Source organism: Aythya marila (assembly GCF_965140915.1).
Source record: "Aythya marila genome assembly, chromosome: 1".
NCBI classification, from domain to species: domain Eukaryota; kingdom Metazoa; phylum Chordata; class Aves; order Anseriformes; family Anatidae; genus Aythya; species Aythya marila.
Genome location: NC_139042.1, coordinates 30,891,896 through 30,912,994, shown reverse-complemented (window position 1 = coordinate 30,912,994; position 21,099 = coordinate 30,891,896). Strand labels below are relative to the sequence as shown.

Below are 21,099 nucleotides of genomic sequence, written 5' to 3'. Positions count from 1 at the left end.
TTTAAAGGAAATAAATAAGGAAATAAATAAAAGAAAACTCACCCTAGAAGCTGTGATTTGCTAGGGAGAGACAGAATATACCCAAGAGAATCAAACTGCAGAACATACGCCTTCTCCATAATGAATTTCCAGATCCTAGGCAATTGCAATTACAGTACCCTTCCACAGCAGGAACCCCTGTTGTTATTGATAACTTTTATACTTATTGTCATGTCGAGAGGCTCCCAGAAGGCCTGATATTGTAAAACTGAGCCAGGCTGGATTGAAAATGGAAGCAAGTAAAAGCCTGATATTTCTGCCTCCCCTTAGAAACAACTTCCAACATCAAGATGTGAAGAACACCAGAAAGCAAGTTATGGCAGAGGGCTGGGTAAACTGCTAAAAAACCTCCCATCTGAAAGTACGGATTCTATTCTTGCATCTTGAACTTCAGTGAAAGGAAACATACATAAAATATTCTATTCAAAACATTCTAGTGGTACATATAAAATAAAACTGTATTTGTGGCTTAGAACTTTACTAACCATGAAGGTTGAAGTTTTCCATGTTACGTGTCTGCCTCAGGCTATTCTCCATGGTCTGTTCTCTGTCAATCCTCCCTGTTCTCAGCATATCAAAAATTAAAAACAACTTGTGCTAGTTCATCTAAACAATTGTGTTATTTCTCAGAACAAGGTTGATGGAGACTTTTTCTTTTAAATGTATATTTTCTTTTGTTAAAATGTTCCACTGTCTCCAGAAAGACAAGCATACTGAGCAGGATCAAACAAGGCTGCATTTGCTAAGTTTCTGAAAATCTATTCAAATTTGTCTGCATAGAGCTGAGGTCTATGAACACAACTGTTCTTTGTGTGTCCTCAGCAGAGAATTCATACATGTGAGACTTCTGGTTACACCACATTCTTCTCCCTGATGTCTGCACCTAAGTGTGTTGCAGCCAATGAAGCTGCAGTCCTCCAACTGCATCTTCATGTACCAAATGAAACTTGCTTCTAGACCTCTCCTATTCATCATGGATTCTTCTTTGACCATGATTTTTTTTTCCTTTGTGCCAACTCTTCTCTGTATTAATGTCCAGTCAACACAGGAGAAAAGGAAACCCTAGATAGTATTCATGTGTCCTAGCTTTTGCTGCCTAAAACAGGAGACATTCAGATTTGGAATAAACCCTTTTCAGTCAACGGAGAGAAGAGGTTCTTCCTGTGGAATACCTGATCTCAGGTGATTGTTTTAGATTTATTTGATCTCAGCTGTTTATTTTAAGATGGTACGAGTTGTCCCTAAAAATGCTAAATTCTCTTCAAAGAATATAGAGGAAGCTCTGAAAGGCTAGCTCAAATATGAGTGTCAATGTTTTAGGTGACTGCCGTAGAGCAGAGTAAGCCTACATATCCTGACTGAGTGCAAAGAAATAAATAGCAGACTGAAGAGAAACTAAGGTGAATCTAAGATGTAAGGACAGTCCAGACTCAGAAAGGAAGAAAAAGAAGAAAAAAAAAAAAAAAAAAAAAAGAAGAAGTAAGGAAATGTTGAGTGGCAGAACCAACATTTTGAAAGATATAAAAATCACCCAACTCTGTAAGTAGTAGTTATGTATCTCTCTCCAGAGCCTTGAACTGATCTTAGACAGCTTGAGTTCTCACATTCCTCTGTTTTTACAAAATACCTCTGAAACTCACAAGGAAAATGACTGTCTTAGTCTTTCTTTAACGTCTGGTGTCCATGAAGGGCAGACAGCTTATTATTACCATCAGCTTCTTGACTAACTCAAATGGAAGAGATATGAACTGTGAATCAGGACATTTCAGTCTATGGTTAGCCTGTGAGGGCAGTTTGTAAAACACCTTTTCTTAGTTTGTATGTGAAAAGAAGACACCTTTAAAGAATCTTAAGTCAAGCTCCCCCCAGGATGTAAGCCATATCCCAGTATAGGCATTTTTTACTAGATCTTCTATGATTATGACATAGATTATCCATGGGATTGTATGTTAATGTCTGCTGCATTCAGCAGTTCAATACAGGTTGCTTTTATTGACTAGGTTTACTCTGCAAAGTGAAGATGACTTATTTCCAGCAGGACCCAAAGCTACTTACTTGAAGAAGACCAAAAGTATTTCAGGAATAAGGTGTTGAACCACAACAAAAAGAATTTATATAAAGGCAGTGAGGGAGAGACATTTTTTTCTACATTTGGCAATTAGAAATTCTCTCTTGGGTGTTGCATGAAGTCATTTTGAGTTTGGGGTGATGTGGCAGGAGCATAGCTGTAGACTGAAATAATCACATATTGTGTTTTGAACATACAAAATGCTATGAGAATGTGCTGTACTCTGAAGTACCAAAAATATCTTGAAAAATCAATATCCCAGCCTGGACACCAAAAGTAGGTCAATGTATTTGGTAAAGCTCAACTGGGACAGATGTGTGCTGGGAATTTCAGTGTTTCAGCCCTTCTGTTAACCTCAGAGGTGGTTGATTTCCAGATGACTGAAACTGGTTTAACCTCTGTTAAGCAAGCTTCTATTTCCCATCTGCATAAGACAGATAAAATCTTGTCTCTGTTCCACTCTTTTTCTGCCTTGTCTGATCTGACAGATTTTATTTATTTATTTATTTATTTATTTTTAACCAGGAACTTTGTATCTGAGCAGCACTTAACACCTCTCTTATTGCTTTGCTAATCGATATCTGTAAGGCAGTATAAGTGTGGTTCATCTTGCTGAATGATGGACATTTGCAAAGCAGATATTTACATTTGAGGCACTTGTCTGAGGCTCTTTTTACAGAGACAAGAGAGAAATAAGTGGGTTTTGGCAGTCAATTCATCTGACCTATTTTAGATAGCTCTTGTGATATGAGACAAACGGCATCTGCGACGTGCCTATTTCTCTCCTCTAGCTATGCAGAGGACTTTGGGCAAGTACATCCATCACAGACATCTGCATTGGAGAGGTCCAAATGTGGGCAAAATGAAACCCACCCGTTGCTTGCCCTTATAAATAAAGAGACCAGATTCACTGCAATGAAATAGTTTTACACAGCGGTAAATTTATCTCAGGATTTTTAACATTTTCATACACCTTAAAATGTTCTACTCCTTTTCCCCTGTTGTCCTTATCTTAGACAGATTTAGGATATTGAACATGCACAGATAAGCCTCCATGACTACCTGCTTTGACAGATACATAGATAAGAATGTACTGTTAAAGAGATTTAGCAAGGTTGAGGTATTTAGGAATGGCTTTAAAGGTGCTTCAGAAGTGGTTTACTACCACAAAGGTATCATTAAAGTATTTATTATTTTTTCTACTTATGAGGTAAGGGGTAAGAAGAAAGAAAGGAAGAAAGGGAGAAAGAAAGGGGATATAAATACAAAAGCTCAACATTAATTTAATGCCAAAAGTAAGAAATAAAGCATGGGAGTATGGCCACAAAATTCCCAGTGTAATTATTATTAATACACACCTATAATTTCTATAATTGTATTTTCTTTTTCTACTCTAATTTCTTTTTTTTTTTTTTCTCTCATTTTTCTTCTTAAACACAATCCCTTGAACTTTTCATTATTATTATTATTTTTTTTTTGTATATCATGAAAAGGATTATGTAACCTAGAGAATGAAATGTTAAGAAATATTTAATTTTTTCTCTCCAGTTTTCTAATTGGGTAATTGAACTGTCACTGAAATTATTAGAATCATATAATCATAGAATCATTTACATTAGAAAAGACCTTCAAGATCTTCAAGTCCAACTTTCAACCTGACCTACTGAGTCCCATCACTAAACCGTGTCCTTCAGTGCCACAAACTGGGGACCTTTCACGTATTCAGAGAGGTTATCTTGAGGAGATTTTAAGTAATATGTTTAAAGAAACAATGTATTTTCAGTACTCAGAAAAGGCAACTAAGCCTTTATTTTTTATCACTTGAATTTTTAACAAAGAAAACAAAACAAATTCATGACTGTATTTTATAAAAGCCTACTCATGAGATAGAGTTTGAAATGAAAAATATCGTTTTCCTTTAGTAAGAACCAGGAAGTTCTGATTTTGCAGTAATGCAATTTAATAAAATTTAATAAAACATCCAAGGACACAAAAACACTCAATACTCCCAGAATTTCACTTTACCTTCTGTATGAGAAAGGTCTCTCACTTCTTTGTTCAGTCACCAGTTATCTGTTGAGAGAGCAAGCAGGTGAGCTTCTTCAGGCCAAACTTACAAAGCATTTCTTCATACACCATTTCATGCATTTTACTTTTTACTGAGTGTTATAATTTCAAACAGAAAATACCATACAATGCAAAACAGAGATGTTCCTTTGTTTCTGCTGAACAACATCCTGATAGCTTCTCCTGCAGTAGAACTGCTCTAAACTTTCTGATACCGTATCTTCCATTTTAGTCCACAGCAGATCTGCTACTCAGCAGATGAATCAGGTACTAAAGACAATTTCATGCTCATCAATCACTAGTGAACACCGAGGGTCTTAATTTTCTAAAGGAAACCCCAACAGCCCAACAGGCTGCAGAAAACAGCTTTCTCCAGTTTGCTTTTTTTTTTTTTTAAATTCTGAGAGAAGTATTTAACTTACATTCACTCTTACTTCTGTGCAAAACATGCATATTTGAAGCAGTAATTTCAAGTAACTGATATGCTATTATATGTATATAAATTGTTACAAATTTGCAGATGTTGGTTTTCTAATCTAACCACTGTCAATGTCTTAACTACAAAAGACTGAGTGAGAATCTGTAAAATATTTTGTAATGAAAGCTGAAATCCTTCAAAAATGTAAAAATGTTAGTCCCCTGGGTGAAAAAAATAAATCTTACTCAGTACCATAAGGCTTCATTGTGCTAATTTATGACTATGCAAACATGATGCACATACATAAAAGATGCTCAACGGGAGAATCTTCTGTTATCCCTGAATGCAATTTCAGGGACAAGGAAAGGAAGCCGTATGTGGGATGCAACTGTGTGGTTAAGGTTTTCGTATTTTATGTAGCCTAAACAATCACACATGATGCAAAAATCACATTTATTTTTACAGGTTTCCAGGAGTTGTATACTGATGCACGTATAAGGGAACATGAGAGAAACAACTAGAATTAATTTCTTTTACCATGAAAGTAGGGCAAAATCTTGTATTTTATTCAATAATGGAAAGAGGTTATTAATTTCTTTTCTGTAAGGTTGCAGAAAAAAAAAAAAGGTACATAGCAGACAGTACACAAAAGTTTTATGAATACTCTTATTTACACTGTGCTTAAAAAGAAACGTCTGTGGCTGTTTTATAGTTTCTTTGTTTGCAGACTAAATTTATCTGGTTTACAGGTTCTTTCTGAAAAATAGCTGAAGCATAAAACTCATCCTAGAAATTTGTTCAATAGTTGTCCTTCTGCTAACAGATACCTGGACAAGATACAACAATTGAAGAGGACTGCAGTTCTTCGAAAGAGCAGTGGAAAAGCTGGGAGGCAAGAATTAAAATATGAGGAAATTAATTTCCATAACACAGCTGATAGTGAAAGATAGCTATTTGTGTAGTGGCTGCAGTTTCTAAAGAACTGCTTTGTGAACTCCTGGGTTGCTGTGCTGAAGCTCTCATTACGAAGCCTGGGATGAGCACTGACCACTGCAATGGTGTCCTTACTGCTCTCATGTTTCTAAACAGCTTGTGCTCAATGCTGGACCAACAAACCTATCTACACAAAGTCTTAATGTCATCCAGCTCCAGTGAAGTGCAGGATTGGACTAAGAGGCCACGGAAGCTGTATGTGCCTAGAGTGGTCAAAGAACTTCATCTGCTTTGCAAACAAGCCAGTCTTCTGCATGTCTGTGTGTATATACCCACACAGATACAGATACATGAGAGCCTCTAACTTCCCAGCAGTAAATCCTTGCTAAAAACACTCTTTAAATGGTGTGTGCACTGCAATTGTGCCCCAATTCACTCCTCTCTTTGATGCAATAACATAGTAATAGGTAAATGGAGCAAATCTACTTCAACACATTTGTTACTGAGAAGCACGTTTCTGGGAGAGGCTACTTAAGCAGCCTGGATCCTTATCAAACTTTCTTCTTGATGCTGGGGTCTTACCAGCCCACTCATAGCACACTTGGAATCACTAAGAAAGCCTCCTTGTATATGTTTCCAGTTGAATATTTACCCATGTATTAATGGAGGTTTGGGACATTGCAAAACATCCAGGTGGCTGGAAAGCCTAAGAACAGAAATCAACTGCACATCATAACAGACATATTTTCATGAAAGACTTGACATAAGGAGAAAAAGAGCAACACAGGTTTGGAAAAGGATAAATATAAAATGTCATAACTCATCTTTGCATTTAGGTGAGCCATCAAATCTTATGCTCTGAAGCCATAGGGGACAGATGACAACATCAGGGTTGCTGCCTTGTAAAAATGATAGTGAAGTTTTTGCCCTTGATGAGGCTCTGGTGTATAATGTTTGTGTAAGAGAACAGGCATATACATCCTCATAACCATGAAAGCTGCACCAAGATATGTGAGATGCATTTCAGTAACTCTCTAGCCTACCACTGAACAGTCTGGAAGGCCTAAAGTTGCCTAAAACGTCTTTAGGCATTTCAGAGGAGTAAAGCCAAGACAATCTAATTGGCTAGGCCACTCTCAATCACCTTTGAAAGGTCATGGAGAATAGAGGAAGTGCCTGAGGACTGGAAGAAAGTCAATATCACTCCACTCTTCAAAAAGGGCAAGAAAGAGGACTCAGGAAACTACAGGCCAGTCAGTGTCATCTCCATCCCTGGAAAGGTGATGGAACAGCTCATCCTGGAGGTTATCTCCAAGGATGTAGAGAATAAGAAAGTGATCAGGAGTAGTCAGCATGGATTCATGGAAATAAATCATGCTTAACCAATCTGATAACCTTCTCTGATGGGATGACTGGCTGGGTGGATGAGGGAAGAGCAGTGGATGTCGTCTACCTTGATTTCAGCAAGGCTTTCAACACTGAAGCACAGCAAGTTCCAGCTACATATGAGGAAAACCTTCTTTACTGTGAGGGTGAAAGAGCATTGGGACAGGTTGCCCAGAGAGGTTGTGGGGTCTTCTTCTCTGGAAATATTCAAAACCCACCTGGATGTGATCCTGTGCAATGTGCTCTAGGTGACCTTGCTTGGCACGGGGTTTGGACTAGGTGACCTCCAGAGATCCCTTACAAACTCAACCTTTCTGTGATCTGTTCTTTGCAATGGATGGCACTCAGGCCTGGGGGCTGTGCTGCTGCATTCCAGGATGCCCATGGGGATGTTCTTGCTACAAAGTGACCCTTGGCAACAATGGGCATGAGCTCTTCCCTCAGTCCTTTGGCAATTTTTCAGTGGGTTCTGACAGAGAGTCTCAATTAATAAAATTGTGTTTCACCAGTAAGGCTGATTAAATATCTTTATTTACAGATTCTACTGCAATTGTTTTACCCTCCTAATGGTCTCCAGTTTTTGGTCTCAAGTCTTTTTACCTTTTGTATTGATCTATTGATCTCCCTTCTTCTTGAAGAATGCCCTTATTCTCCCCCATTAATGCATTCTGGGTTTAAAAACTTCTGTGTCTCTTGTAGGGGTGGTAGCATGTACCATGCTTTTGCTAGGTCACCATCCCAGGATGATCCAAGAATTTTTATAGTTGTGTCTTGAAAAAGGATTTCTCTCCTTGCCTGGTCCTAGAAAGCTTCTTCAAGTGTCTGGGATGGGTGTGATTGACTCTAGCCTTATCAGGTGAGGGAGAAGCAGCACAAATGGGTTCTGTACATTCTTTTATTTTGTTTCCTTATCTCATAGCAAGAAAACATAATTTAAACAGTGTTAATGTCATTATCTTTTGTTGGTTTCAACTGAACATTTATTCCACAACTTGGGAAATGCCAATAAGCCTTCCTTATTTTCCCATTTCTCAGGGATAGGAGGCTTCATATTCAGCACACCAAGTTCTGCATCTTCATTATTTGTCTCCTAGCTAAGTCCAAGGCAAAGGGATTAATAAAATTTCTGGAATTATGCTTAATTTAGTGGATGATACCCATTAGTTGTTCTCAGACACATTCACTGCATGACTTGATACATATACTTGACTCCAGATCCATGCATATTCAAAGTTGAGCTCAACAGCTCTGCAACAAGGTGATGTTTGCTTGGTCCCCATGTCTCTATAATGGAGTCAGAAACCGTGACATATTTCCAAATTCTTTGAGTCTCCACTTCTTGGCCAGTAAACCTTGAAATCCTGCAATAGCTGATGGCACCATAGCCACAAGAGAACTGATATTCTCAGCAGACTGAGATCATTGCTTTCCCTTGTTCTTATAGCTAATCAAATCCCACACATTCCAGGTGAAATATTTCCAGTTCGTCACACTGGCATTTTCCATACTGGCTGAAAAACTTTTGCCTGTTTCTGGTATTAGATAGTAATCGTGTGATACTGATATTCCTGCTCATGTTCTTTTCAGCTGTTACTTCAACCCGTCTTGGTTGTGCAATGGCCAATGCATTGGCATACACTGCTGAGAATGATTTTGGCTTTGTAAACAGAACATGCAGAACTACTCTATTGACAGGTGAAAAGGAATAGAGAGCTTGCATTTAGCTATGTTGACTCTGCTGTGCTAACACAAATAAAATACAAGGGGAAAAAAAGCAAAAAAAAAAAAAAGCAAAAAAAAAAAAAGCTTTACTTTTATCGCTAGCATTTGAAGATAGCGTACTGAATACACTCTGGGATTAGATCTCCCGAGTCAAATAGTGCTGTATTTACCAACACTTTTCAGAGAAGAATGGCATTTTAAGTGATGCTTAGCAACACGCATCCTCCATTCTATTCTGTCTATTAGTTTTAACACTTTTCATGTTTACCTTTCGTTTTGAGTGCAAAATACACGGGAGAAAAAAAAAAAAAATCATTCATAGTTGGAATGCCGGCATGTTCAGATAGCACTAGGCACAGAGAGCCCTTCTGTAATTCTGATGTTACATTCAAAGTCTGTCTGGATCTCCCCACAACCAACAAAAAAAACCAAACAACGCTTCCCCACCCCACAGTTGTCAGCCATCTTTACATGGATGTGCATTTCAGTACAGTTTACTCTTTATTGAGAAATACATGGCTGTAGGACAGCAGGATTGGCAACCAGCTTTCAAAGACCAGGATGAGCTATAGTTTATGAGATGTTCTACATCCACATATCCCACAGAAGTAGAACACTGAGCTGATCAAAACCTCTTAGGACTGAATTTGTACTCACTGGATTTCAGTAACCCAGAAAGGAATATGAGGATTAATCTTGCAAAAATATAACCATATTCAGCTAATGCACTTGTCCTTAAAAATGGAGAGAGCTCTGCACCTCAAAATATAGTCTTAGCATAAAATAAAATAGAGCCATTAGTAGATAACATAACCTTTGAGCCACTGCTTCTTATTCTGCAGCTCTATTATGGGGTGTGAATGGCCAAAACTCAGATCACACCATATTTTCACCTACAACTTTTCTGATTTAAAAGTAGGTGCTGAATATTTATGTTAGCATCAGAGATTAGGTGCATAATGAAAAGGAATCAGGGAGGTAGAACAAACGAAAGCCTTTTCCTGTGTTCAGAGTCTGGCAGAAATCACCATGGTTCTAAATAGTAAAAACAAAAATTTTCCTACACTTCACTTTCAAATATTATCATGTTTATTCCTTGTCATGTAACTGGACTTGTGCTGTTACACACCATTACTGGGACTGGTATGTGATTCTTCTGCACGTTTTAATGCAATTTCTACCAGTAACTTACAAACTAAAAAATCAACTACTTTCATCAGGATTAAACCATGAAATCAGAGTTCACACATAATACTTAACCTAAATAAAGAATTCATGGGAAACAGAATCTTGCTATCATAATATTTATTGGAAAGGTATACAGGAAGAAAAAATCCATACATGCTTCTCAGGAAAGCATAATTTCCCAATGGATACCACTCTATTTGACTTGAATCTAAATTAACACTGTGGATTCTAATAGCACTTGGCAAGACGCAGACACATCATTTTTTAACTTAGGCTTACGTTTGAATTACCTGGAACTCAAATTTCCAATGTGACCTTTTCAGGGTTTTGTTTAGGAACAAAAAGAGTTCTCACTAGAGAGGGAAAATACCTTTTAGAGAACAAGATATATTGTTGAGGGTGGAGGCTAAAATAGTACAGTGCTGCTGCTAGTCTAGAATTAGAGAAAACAATGACTGTGCATGTAAGCTTTGTTACCTTCAGCTGACAAAAGGCAATATCTTTTTTTTTTTTTTTTTTTTTTTTACATTTAAAACTGAATTTCTGATCTTTTGTACTGTGCATTCAAGTACATATTTATTCCCCCCTATGCCTGAAAGTTCTAAAATGCAGGAAGGTGTTTTTTGTTGTTATTATTTCTTTTTTTCTGCCTACAATAATGGGCAAGCTGAAGATGTATATGCCAAACAGAATGTTTTTATTTCTGTGTTCAATTCTGCAAGGAGTTCTGCACCAAAGGATTTAATCAATGAGAGCTGGGGCAGTTCTCACCTCTCAAAACAGATGCTGAAGCCTTTAATGGCCATCTAAAATTCCAGCATATTAAGATCTCCGATCACCAGAATTTTTCTTTTCCCCCTCGGTTTGCTGAAAATCTGACTTGCGAAGTGTAATATCCTGTTTTGCTGTGTAACCACATCTATACCAGAGCTATAGGCTGCTCTTGTTCCTCATTTCCTTTATCCTCTGGTAAGCTGCACAGACTGACTCTAAAATTGCCTTTTCACTGCCAAATTCAGAAGTATACAACAGGAAATTTCAACTGCATATTTGCATAGAAAAATGTGGAAAGCATGGGAGAGCCAAATACAGCTTTGAGTCTTTTTTTGTAGTGTGCCTAAAGCCACAAGTGGAAAAGAGAAATGCAAAAACTGATATGGTTATCTAATTGCTAAATATTTACTTAATGCAATCATCTCTTATTGAGGAAGAAATAGAAGAAGATGAATAAGAAAAGTTCAAATATTTACAACAAAGTGTAGTATTATTTACTATAGATGTGGTTTAGCACTATTTTTGGGGAAGGCTACTAAATAAGATAAAGATCAGTTTATATTATTTGAACTGGCCATGCCCTAATGTTCTACAAAGGCATATTTCGAAGGATACCACAAAATTAAACAGCTCTTCCTCGAGTTAGCTCTTTTATTTTTGTTCTTCTGCCTGTTTTATTTGTGGGTAAAATTCTTGAGTGAGTGGTCCACAGTCCAACTTGTGTCATTCTGACCCATATGTCGGTTTAATAAATTCTTTCTCCTGTGTTATCAGAAGAGGCATTCCAAAAGGGCAGAATCACAATATTCAGATCATTCCCCCCACTGCCTGTGAACCTGAAAACTGCTCTACATTGAGATAGATCAACCAGGAACTGCAATGGGAACAGTGCACTTTTATCTCTGGAAACCTGAAGAGGTCTGGTTAGAAACCCATAGAATCACAGAATCATTTAGGAACATGGTTTAGTGATGGGACTTGGAAGGTCAGGTTGGTGGGAAGGTCTTTTCAACATAAATGATTCTGTGATTCTAAATGATGACCCATCTTGCCATGTCCAAGCATCGCTTATGTACTTCCAGGAATGGGTACTCCACCACTTCCCTGGGCAGCCCATTCACGGAGGCAATAAAAAATAAAAAATAAGTCCTCAGAAAGCAGCTCAGTAAGCCTTAAGGTTTTGAAAGCAGTTTTGCAATATATGGAAGCTTTTGCCTCGGAAGGAAGAATTTGGGTAGGTGTGTGCTATTCGTCATACAAGGTCCATGGTTTGGAAAATGAACAAGAGCTACTAGCTTGTGCTCAGAGTTGCTGCAGGAACTGGTGAACACACCAATTAGTAGTGGATGCCTACAAAACATCACTTTTGTCCCGTTTAATGGATCTAATTTATATGAAGTGTATTCAAAACATCACTTAAGGTTATTACCACATCTCTGAAATCATTTCATTCAACCGAATAACTGAAACGTTTTATGTACCTTTTATTAATGCATAAACATGATTAACTTGCACTTTACCCATCTGAAATATTAAAACGTTAAAAGGAGCATAAAAACAGAAAATTACTGGACATTTCCTGGTTGTTGCTGAGTGAGATAGGCAGGTGGAATGAACCATGACCAATCTGTGCCCCTTCCCTTCAATACTAATGTCTCTAACGAAATCTGATGTCAATCAGAAACTCTCATCAAAATATCCTATCATTTGCCATCAGTCCCTTTGAACAACATAACAATCTGAAAATTGAATAGGAAAGAAGTGTTTTGTTAAAGATTGTCCCAGCAAAGTGACTGCCTTTATTATTTATATCCCACTTATATGTCTAATGTTGCATCTGCTTCTGGTTGACTACAGTCAGGTTAAATTTAGATCTAACATGAGGTACATACTGTGCTATACAGTCAACTGCAGCTGAGATTCCGTGCAGAGTAGTTTGAAATATATTATTTCCACAAAGATGTAGTGTGAAGGCAATGTTACAATGTTTTTCAGCTGAAATTTCTCTTTCCCTTCCCCAAAATATTTTCCAAATCTGTGGTAACATGAATTATACTAATCCTCCCTGGGCCAGAACAGAGTGCTTGAAGAATGAACAGTATGAACTCAGGAATCCAGATCATTAAAAGAAATAAAAATCTGCCTTTCCTGAAAAGCATAACTAGGTAAGGAAAGAGAAAGGATGCAGCAGGAGAGAGGCGAAAGTATGGGGAAAGAAAAAAAATATCTTGTAAACAATTTGATTAAAAAAAGAGTAAATTATATTTGATATTAGTATTGATGGAGCTATGATATGGCTAAGAGCAAGTCTTCAATATGTCCCATCCAGAGTGTCTAGTATTATATTGTTTCATTTTCTGTAGGCTTTTAACTGGCCCCTTGTCTAATTGCATGTAAATGCTACTTAATTTACCATTGCTTCAATTCTTACACATTTTTCAGTATGCTGTATACACACAACTATAAGCAAATTGCTTCTCAGCAGATGATACAGTTTTGCTATTTCTTCATGCAAATTCTGTTTTAATAATTACAGAAGTACGTTTAAATGATGTATGCTGTTTTATGATACTAGAACTGTTCAGATAGGATACACTCCAATCCTTTTGTATTGCTAAAAAGACAAACTTCAGATTCAGTTTGATGACAGAAAACATCAACTGGTGTACCAAGGGAATCTAGGAGCTGAAGTATAAGCTTTCTTGGAAAGAAAGGAAAGTCACTAAAGTCTAAAAACATACAAACTCATTTAGAGACTTTTGTATCTCCAAAATCTCAAATTCACATCTGAGGTTTTACTGATTTGTTGGTTCTTAGCCTGTCTCTTCTCTAAAAAATTGGGTAGTGTCCAGCCAAAAGTCTTTGTCTTTCTAGGTTCATTGCTGCAGAAAACCAGCAGCAGTTGCTTTCAGGTTGAGTAACACTCCTCTGGACCTGTCTTCTTAAAAAAAAATATGAAAAATGCTGATATTTAATCTTGGGAGAGCTACTGAATAATGCTCGTGTTCTGAACACTGCTTGCTCAGAAGGCACAGTGGGCTCCTAGAGGCTAGCAGAAACAGCCAATCTGCAAATGGGTTTGGAAGCCTAATTCTCTCCAGACTGCTCCTGCACCTCTGTGCCAGGAACCATGAAAGCAATGCACAAATCCTGCCCCACACTAGCAGGTGATAGGGATGGTGTGCTTGAAGTCTCAACTCCATTATTATCTACATGATAAGCATAGTGGGGGACTGTTTGTACAGCCAGAGAGATTTGGGGAGATTATGTCTCGTGCCCACTGACAGCATGGCTGTGTTCCTGTTGCAGCGCACATCCCCTGAATTCTGTCCAAACATTGCCGCATTGTCTTTAGAGCACAGACTTTGGTTTAAAAGTCATCTTCTGGCACTCAATTTGCAGAATAGCTGGCTGTTTGGCACCCTCTGCACCAGATGTTATCTTGCAAACGAAATGCACAAATGCTTATTCCATTCTCACAATAAAATAATAATCAGAATTAGCTCCTAATTCTGTGATTCAAAGCTAATAGCATTTAGGATTTATAAATATGTAACAGACGTATGTTAATTTTGTAACTGTGTTAAAAAATGGCACGTAGCTCAAGGAATGAAGCAAAATGTGTCATAAATAAGCCTAACAATACGGATTTAACTTATTAGCAGTTTTGGCAGAATGACTGCAAAGAAGATTGCGGTTGTGAAGCACGTAGGTCATTTGACAAAAGAGAGACTGTTACTCAATACAGAAACAATACTAGTTTTTTTTAAGTATTAAAAAAAAAAAAGTCTGAAATATCCTCCATATTAGAATGTTTATCTCTAATCTCAAGGTAGATTTCCAGTCATTAGTTAAAAGATTTTAAAAGACCAGACATCAAGGTGCACTGTATCATAGACCCTGCTATATTCATTAGGACAGATACAGGAAAGAAGAAAATTTTAGAACTGCCTAGGAGGTTAGAGAGGAAAATGGGAATGAACAGCATTGTTGGTAACTGGATAAATGGGTAGAACGAACTGTTCCTGCACACTGAGTGAGGACTATGAGTGCTTTTGCTTCACAGTAATCAGTTTTATGAAAGAGGGAGGAGTTCTCAGACCCCAGTTAGATAGCAGGATGACTAGGGCACTTCATTTTCCATTTTATTTTATTTTTTTAATTTTTATTCCTTCACTGTGGCTATTTCCATTCTAATTGTGATAGATGTGAAAAACTAGGTTTCAAAACAACAAAAGGTTAAATTAATAGTAAAACATTATATACCATCAATATGTATTTATCCTACTCTGCCTATCTAAGGTTGAATAAAGAGCTTGAAGATTTTTGGTTGAGCAGACTGAAGTAATGTAAACAATTTCCTAAAATAAAACATAAGCATTGTCAAGAGTTCTTAAATAAAAGTCCACCAAGATTAGTTTCCATCTCAAAAAGACTAGAAAATTGGTTTCTTCAGATCCCCAATCAAATGTTTCAATAAGAGAAATTTTGCATATTGAAACATAAAAATGGACAACTGAGAAATGTGATAATCCTGCAAGGTGGAAAGATTTTATATCATAATCACTGCTATCACTAAAAGGTTAACAAGATAATTTATATTAACTACATCAACTTGTTCATCACTCCTCAACACTGCATTTATTCAAGACCGACACCTGCTTTTCTTTTCCATTAAATCAAAAATCAGTTATTGACTATAGCAGTTTTCAAGGATATACCATTCTCTCAAACTTATGTGCCTCCTTACTTCTGGCAACTTCTCTTTCATTGAAAAAGAATAATACAAAGCAGATACTGAAACTTATTCTTCTTCTGTGAACTTCTTCATGTGTATTAAAATTTATAGAAGAACAACAGGAAACAGCCATTGTATTTTTATTGTTGTTTTTATTTGTTTAAAGAAAGACTCAAAGTATCAATCACATAGTAGAAGAGGTGTGGTAAGAAATGGCACAAACAAGAAGAGGTACAAGGAAAATACATCCCTACTCTGACATTGGTCTGATATCTTGATGTCAAAACTGCAAAATATGGGCCGTTAAAATGTGGCTTTTTTAACATCCTTGTTCCTACTGTTAGTTACTAACCTGTTTAGGGGAAGGAGGTAGGAGGGAGGAATTTCCTTGTGTACCTTGTATTCTCAGCTGCTTAGCTTCTTCAAAGGCTCATGGGGTCCACTGATGTTTAGCACAAACCATAATAACTCTCATGTTGGTCTAATGTGAGCCAAAAGATGAACACTGTCACACAATAGGACATAGGAACCAAAACCACACTTTGCTATCTGATATCCTCTTCCGTGCTGTGCTCTGAGGATCACATCCAAGCTGTTGAAGGTATCTCTCAGAAATTAACAACTGAAGGTCTTCTGCCATATGCTCTGATAATGGAATTAAAATTTATTGGTCTAATTGCCAGAGAACTGAAAATGTATGAAAATAAAGTAATTCCCTAATGATGGGCCAATGGACAAATAGGCTGTAAGAGGAACATTCAGAGAAGATAATGCCATAACAGGCATTTATAACTAATACATATTTTATTCATCTACACTCACTTTGGGAGGGTTTAGGGAAGTTCTCATGGTGGAAATTTTCAACTGCCACACACAAAGGATCTGCTTATAAATGATATGCCATTAAAAGGTATTATAAAGCAAATAGGCTGAAAGATCAGTAAATGTAAGGTGGTATTCAACCATGAGTTCAAAAGGCAATGAAAGGTAATGTAGCACAACTATTAATTGCAGCATGTTAAGTCTTAGCTAAAGACAGCTCTGTTACCAGAGGACTGAGCTGTGTAAAACATAAGGCCATTTTTTTAAAAACTATTTGACAAAGAATCTTGGGAACAATGTACCAGAGATCTCAATGTCCAAAGGTGACAAATAATAATGACTATTATAAAGAATTGACTTAATGGGCACGTGAACAGAGTCAATACGGTTTCTGTAAAGACCAAGTCATACCCCACAGTCACACTGGCAGTCCTTGAAAGACCTAATGTCTTTCATTAGGATAAGGAAAATTTAGCTAATATAATCAGGATTTTCAGCAAAATCTCTTGTTCAATAAAATCTAAACACCCATAGGACAAGAGGTAAGTCCTCAAATGTATACAAGTTTGATTTAAAGATAGGAAAGAAAAGGTATATATCAATTTTCAGGGTCACTAATACATGTCACTAATAGTATTTGGAGGGGAGCGGTATGGGGACCCCACATGTTGAACATAGTAGTGAAGCTGAAAGGCAGTAGTTACCAGTATGGTAATAAACCTGATGATGACACTAATTTGCTCCAGATAGTAAAAATGAAGGCAATTGGAGAAGTACTGCAACAGGACGTGACTCTATGTCAAGACCAGGAAGAAACAAAGACCAGCAGGAACAGATCTGTACGCTGAAGCAGCTGTTGCTGAAGATCACATATGACCTGCACTTCAGGACTGGTTTTATTATTATTATTATTATTATTAAACTTCAACTAGCTTTAGTCTGCTTCCATGGATTGAATGCCTGTCTGTGTACAAGGCACTGAAATTGCATTTCTGGAGCTTATCTTTTGGTTCAATTTTGTCTGAAAGGAGTCCAGTCTGTGGGCTCTCAGAACCTCTTCAGTGTGAACAAATGCACAGTAAGTGGAGATGACCAGGAGATTTGCTTCAAAAGCACTCTCTTGCTCCTACACTCTTGATATAGGAGCACTCATGAGGCTCAAGGGCCAAGCAATTGAATAGCAGGTGAAAATGAAAATAGATAAATTTAGATTGCTGGACATGTGGAAAAAGCCAACAATCATGACTTTACACAAAAGGTGGTGAAGTCTGGGTAGACTTCATTCTATCAGACTTCAAATTATCAGTTACAAATGAAATCTGAGTCACAGTAGTCAGTCCTATGAACAGCTCAGCTCAGTGCTTATGAAAGTAAATGAAATTACCAGGAAAGGAAAAGAAAACAAATAAAAATATCATTCTCTCACTGTAACAAAAAAAAAATAAAAATAAAAAAAAAATCCATATCTGTTGCTTTCTCCACCCTAAAAGGATTTTACCATGCAGATTTTACCATCCACAAGGTAAAATCGAATAAAACGAGAGGAGGGTGGCAAGTAACCATAAAAGGCATGGAGCAGCTTCAAGGCAAAATATGACCATTCGGAGTGGGCTTTTCAGCCTGGGAAGTAACTGAGGATGGGATGTGAGAGACATTTGCATAATTGTTAGGGGAATGGAGAAGCTGGAAGAGAACAACTAACTGTTCAGTGTATCTCTCAGGTGGAGAACTGGGACATACCACATGAAACCAGCATGTGGTAGATTCAGAGCTAGGAAGAAGATGAGCTTCTTCATACAACACGTAGTTAAATTGTAAGTTCTTGCCACAGGAAGCTGTAACTACTAGAAGTTTACATATGCTGAAAAGCTGACTGCACCACTTCATAGGAATGATAACCCGTCAAGGGTTATCACCTCTGGCCCAGCTAGCCTTTGAGCAAGGAATTGCTGCAACAAGTATTTTTTGGAAAGTAACCACACCTTCCTGCTCTTTCCTAGGCATTAATTTCAGAACTGAAGACAGACTATTGGGTTAGACTGCCTTTTGTTCTGACTCAGTATGGCTGCTCTTATATTAGTCAATAGGACTAGCCTCCTAAATAAAAATTTGAAGTTGGCTCTGGAACAGAAAAAAAAAAAAAAAAAAAAAAAAAAAGAGTTTGACTCAACAGAAATTTACTTTTTATTTACTCCAGAACATGATAATGGACACTTAAAGTTATAACCCAAATTTGTGTTGGGAAAAGAGTTCACATGTCACAGTCCTACACGAACATGATGGAGAACTGTAAATGTCACAGAATATACACTTTTGGAAGCCTCAATCTGTCTTTCAGCATTCAGAATTGCATTTTCTCAATGTATTTATTCCTTTCAAATGAATTTCCTAGCAAGTGATCATGCATTTAGAATGCTAAGATCAATTTGATTAAAATTTCTTATACATGATGGAAAAAGAAATATGTCAGTAAAGCATGTCAGTTATTAATGACACACTCTACATTATGGTAAACTGAACACTCTCAGTAGGCTGGAGGATTTGATTGTAGTGTTTTGAGCCTGTCTTACAGAATTGCACACTTTGCCTTTTGGACAATATTCATTATACCTTAGAGAGCACCAACAAATACTTTCACAACAGCAATAATTTAATAGTATTTACTTTTTTTTTTTTCTTTTTTTTTTTCTTTTTTTTTTTTCTTTTTGTTTCTTTTTCCTTTACAAAGCCTTTTGGGAAGAGTTGGGAAGGCTTCCCTTTTTGGAGTCTTCCCCTATTCACTTTTCCTTTCAGAGGTGATTTTTGGGTACAGTTTGCAAAAGTCTCACTTTTCCCTCATTCCTTGAAAGCTACACAGTAATTACCCTAATTTAAAATTACCCAGTTTTATAATGTGCTAATTTAGAGTTTCAGATAAAATATTGATATTTGGTGCCAGGGATGAGTTATTATAAAAAAACATTTGGTCCCTGTATTTTGCAAACTGCGATTTTTTCGAATTTGTAATGGAGTCAAAAAGACAGCATATGTTGGCTGGGTGTCACTAATGATAATAACTATTGCTCCCAGCTGTTTTTTTCTTTAAATACAGGACACAGCTGAAATAAGATCTGCATCTGCCACTATTTGGCTTCCCTAAATTTGATCATATATGTCCTAATTAACTGTGAGCATAATTACTTCATTCAACAAGTCCCATACAACAAGAAGTAAAACATAATTTTAAAATGATCATAGCGTCTGGATGAAAGTGGTCATTTCTAGTACAGCAGGGTCTCTTGGCTTTTTTTGCACTTTAACCATTACTACTGACTAAAATTCTTATTTCATAGAGTTGTTATGAACAAGCAGTTAATAAGGCAGCTGTCTATGGCTTCATCAGTTCCATGCAAACTAAGCCATTATTTGGAAGTGATGACATAACTGACAAGGAAAAGGTGATTAATCCATCATATCAACTAGGATTTAGACTGTGAGTATAAATGCGCATTATTCATTTGATCCAACAGATAATTTATATATATATATATTTATATATATATATATTATTAATATATATATATATTTATAATGTATAATATTATATATATATATATATTTATATCTATATATATAAAAATATATATATTTTTTTTTTTATTTTCCCAGATCTGGAAATTAAAGCTTCACATAAAAAATAAATGAATAAAAGAAGAAAAGAAAGGAAAAACATATCACAAGGGTGTTGGATTATGAGAAGTTACGTATGTGAACATAAAGTAGCATTATGGCTGCCATGCAACACTAGGCCTCAGCAGCATTGTCTGCTATGCAAAATATTCATACCATCAAACAGGTGAGATTAACAATTAGTTGAGCTCACATCTTGCTTAATCATAAATACAGACAAGACCAAGTTCAGCTCATTGCTACACTCAGCCTTGCCAGCTCCTGAGGACAGACAGGTTTTATATCTACCTTGGGGAGACCAGGGGTGCCCAGTGCCAGGCCAGGGGCACTGGGCACCCAGGGGCAGGCAGGAGGCTCCCTCTGAGCACCAGGCAGCACTTCTGTGCTGGGCGGGCGGCTGAGCACTGGCCCAGGCTGCCCAGAGAGGCTGTGGGGGCTCCTCCTGGGAGAGCGGCACAAGGCGCCTGCACGGGGCCCTGGGCACCCTGCGCTAGGGGCCCTGCTGGAGCAGGGCTTGGGGACGGGGGCCTCCAGAACTCCCTGCCAGCCTCAGCCACGCTGTGGTTCTGTGATACCAAAATCCCTCACTCAGTTGATACCCTGTCCACCCTTAACTTTCGAGAGTACTACTGGGATACAAATGCTGTTGCAACAGCCATTTGGGGACCCAAAGATGCCTTGCCCCCAGTGATGTCCTTTCCTTACTCTTTGAGACACTCCTTGGCACAGACACAGTAGGAGAATGCACCTTTTCTTTTCATTGTTGCCTGCATAAGAAAATTACTACTATTTTACCTTCAGCATTCCTCCTACCATTGACTAGGTGAAAAGAAAGACAATCTGGGTCCAAAGAAATGCTAGCAATGACGCCATGTCAGTCATCCTCATATTACAGCACACATACAGCCCTCACGTGTATAACACTTATACAGAAGTGTTACTCCTCATTGCCATGACCTGATGTACTCTTCAGAGAGGTGGACTTACACCCTAATCTTTGCAAAAAAACATGACATATTCCATCAAACTGGAAATCCTGTATTATCCATGCTCCTTTACCAGGATTACACTTTTCTATGAGACAACAAAAAGAGGCCCCTGAAGAAAGTAAACTAGAAGTCTTAATTCACCACTTTGGAATGGCAAATCCTGTACTTATTTTGAGGCTGGAAACAATATCTCAGGCACAGTCAAAAGTGAAGCATGAAAAATGAAAGAACTCTTTGAACACAGACGTTGCCCCAGCTTTTACTAACCATCCAGTTGCAGCGAATT

At 37.4% G+C, this 21,099-nt stretch overlaps 1 protein-coding gene across 6 annotated transcripts in view; it reads right to left on the bottom strand.

Annotated features, from left to right (window-relative positions):
* ENOX1 (ecto-NOX disulfide-thiol exchanger 1) overlaps positions 1-21,099 on the bottom strand; it is a 363,120-nt gene that overhangs the window by 190,296 nt on the left and 151,725 nt on the right. For 5 of the 6 annotated variants that reach the window (XM_082757951.1, XM_082757956.1, XM_082757957.1 and 2 more), the window contains one exon: positions 4,133-4,180. The exons of the other annotated variant lie outside the window; for it this stretch is intronic. The gene's annotated coding sequence lies outside the window, so the exon portion shown is untranslated. The remainder of the gene's footprint in view (positions 1-4,132; positions 4,181-21,099) is intronic. 6 annotated transcript variants of the gene reach the window in all.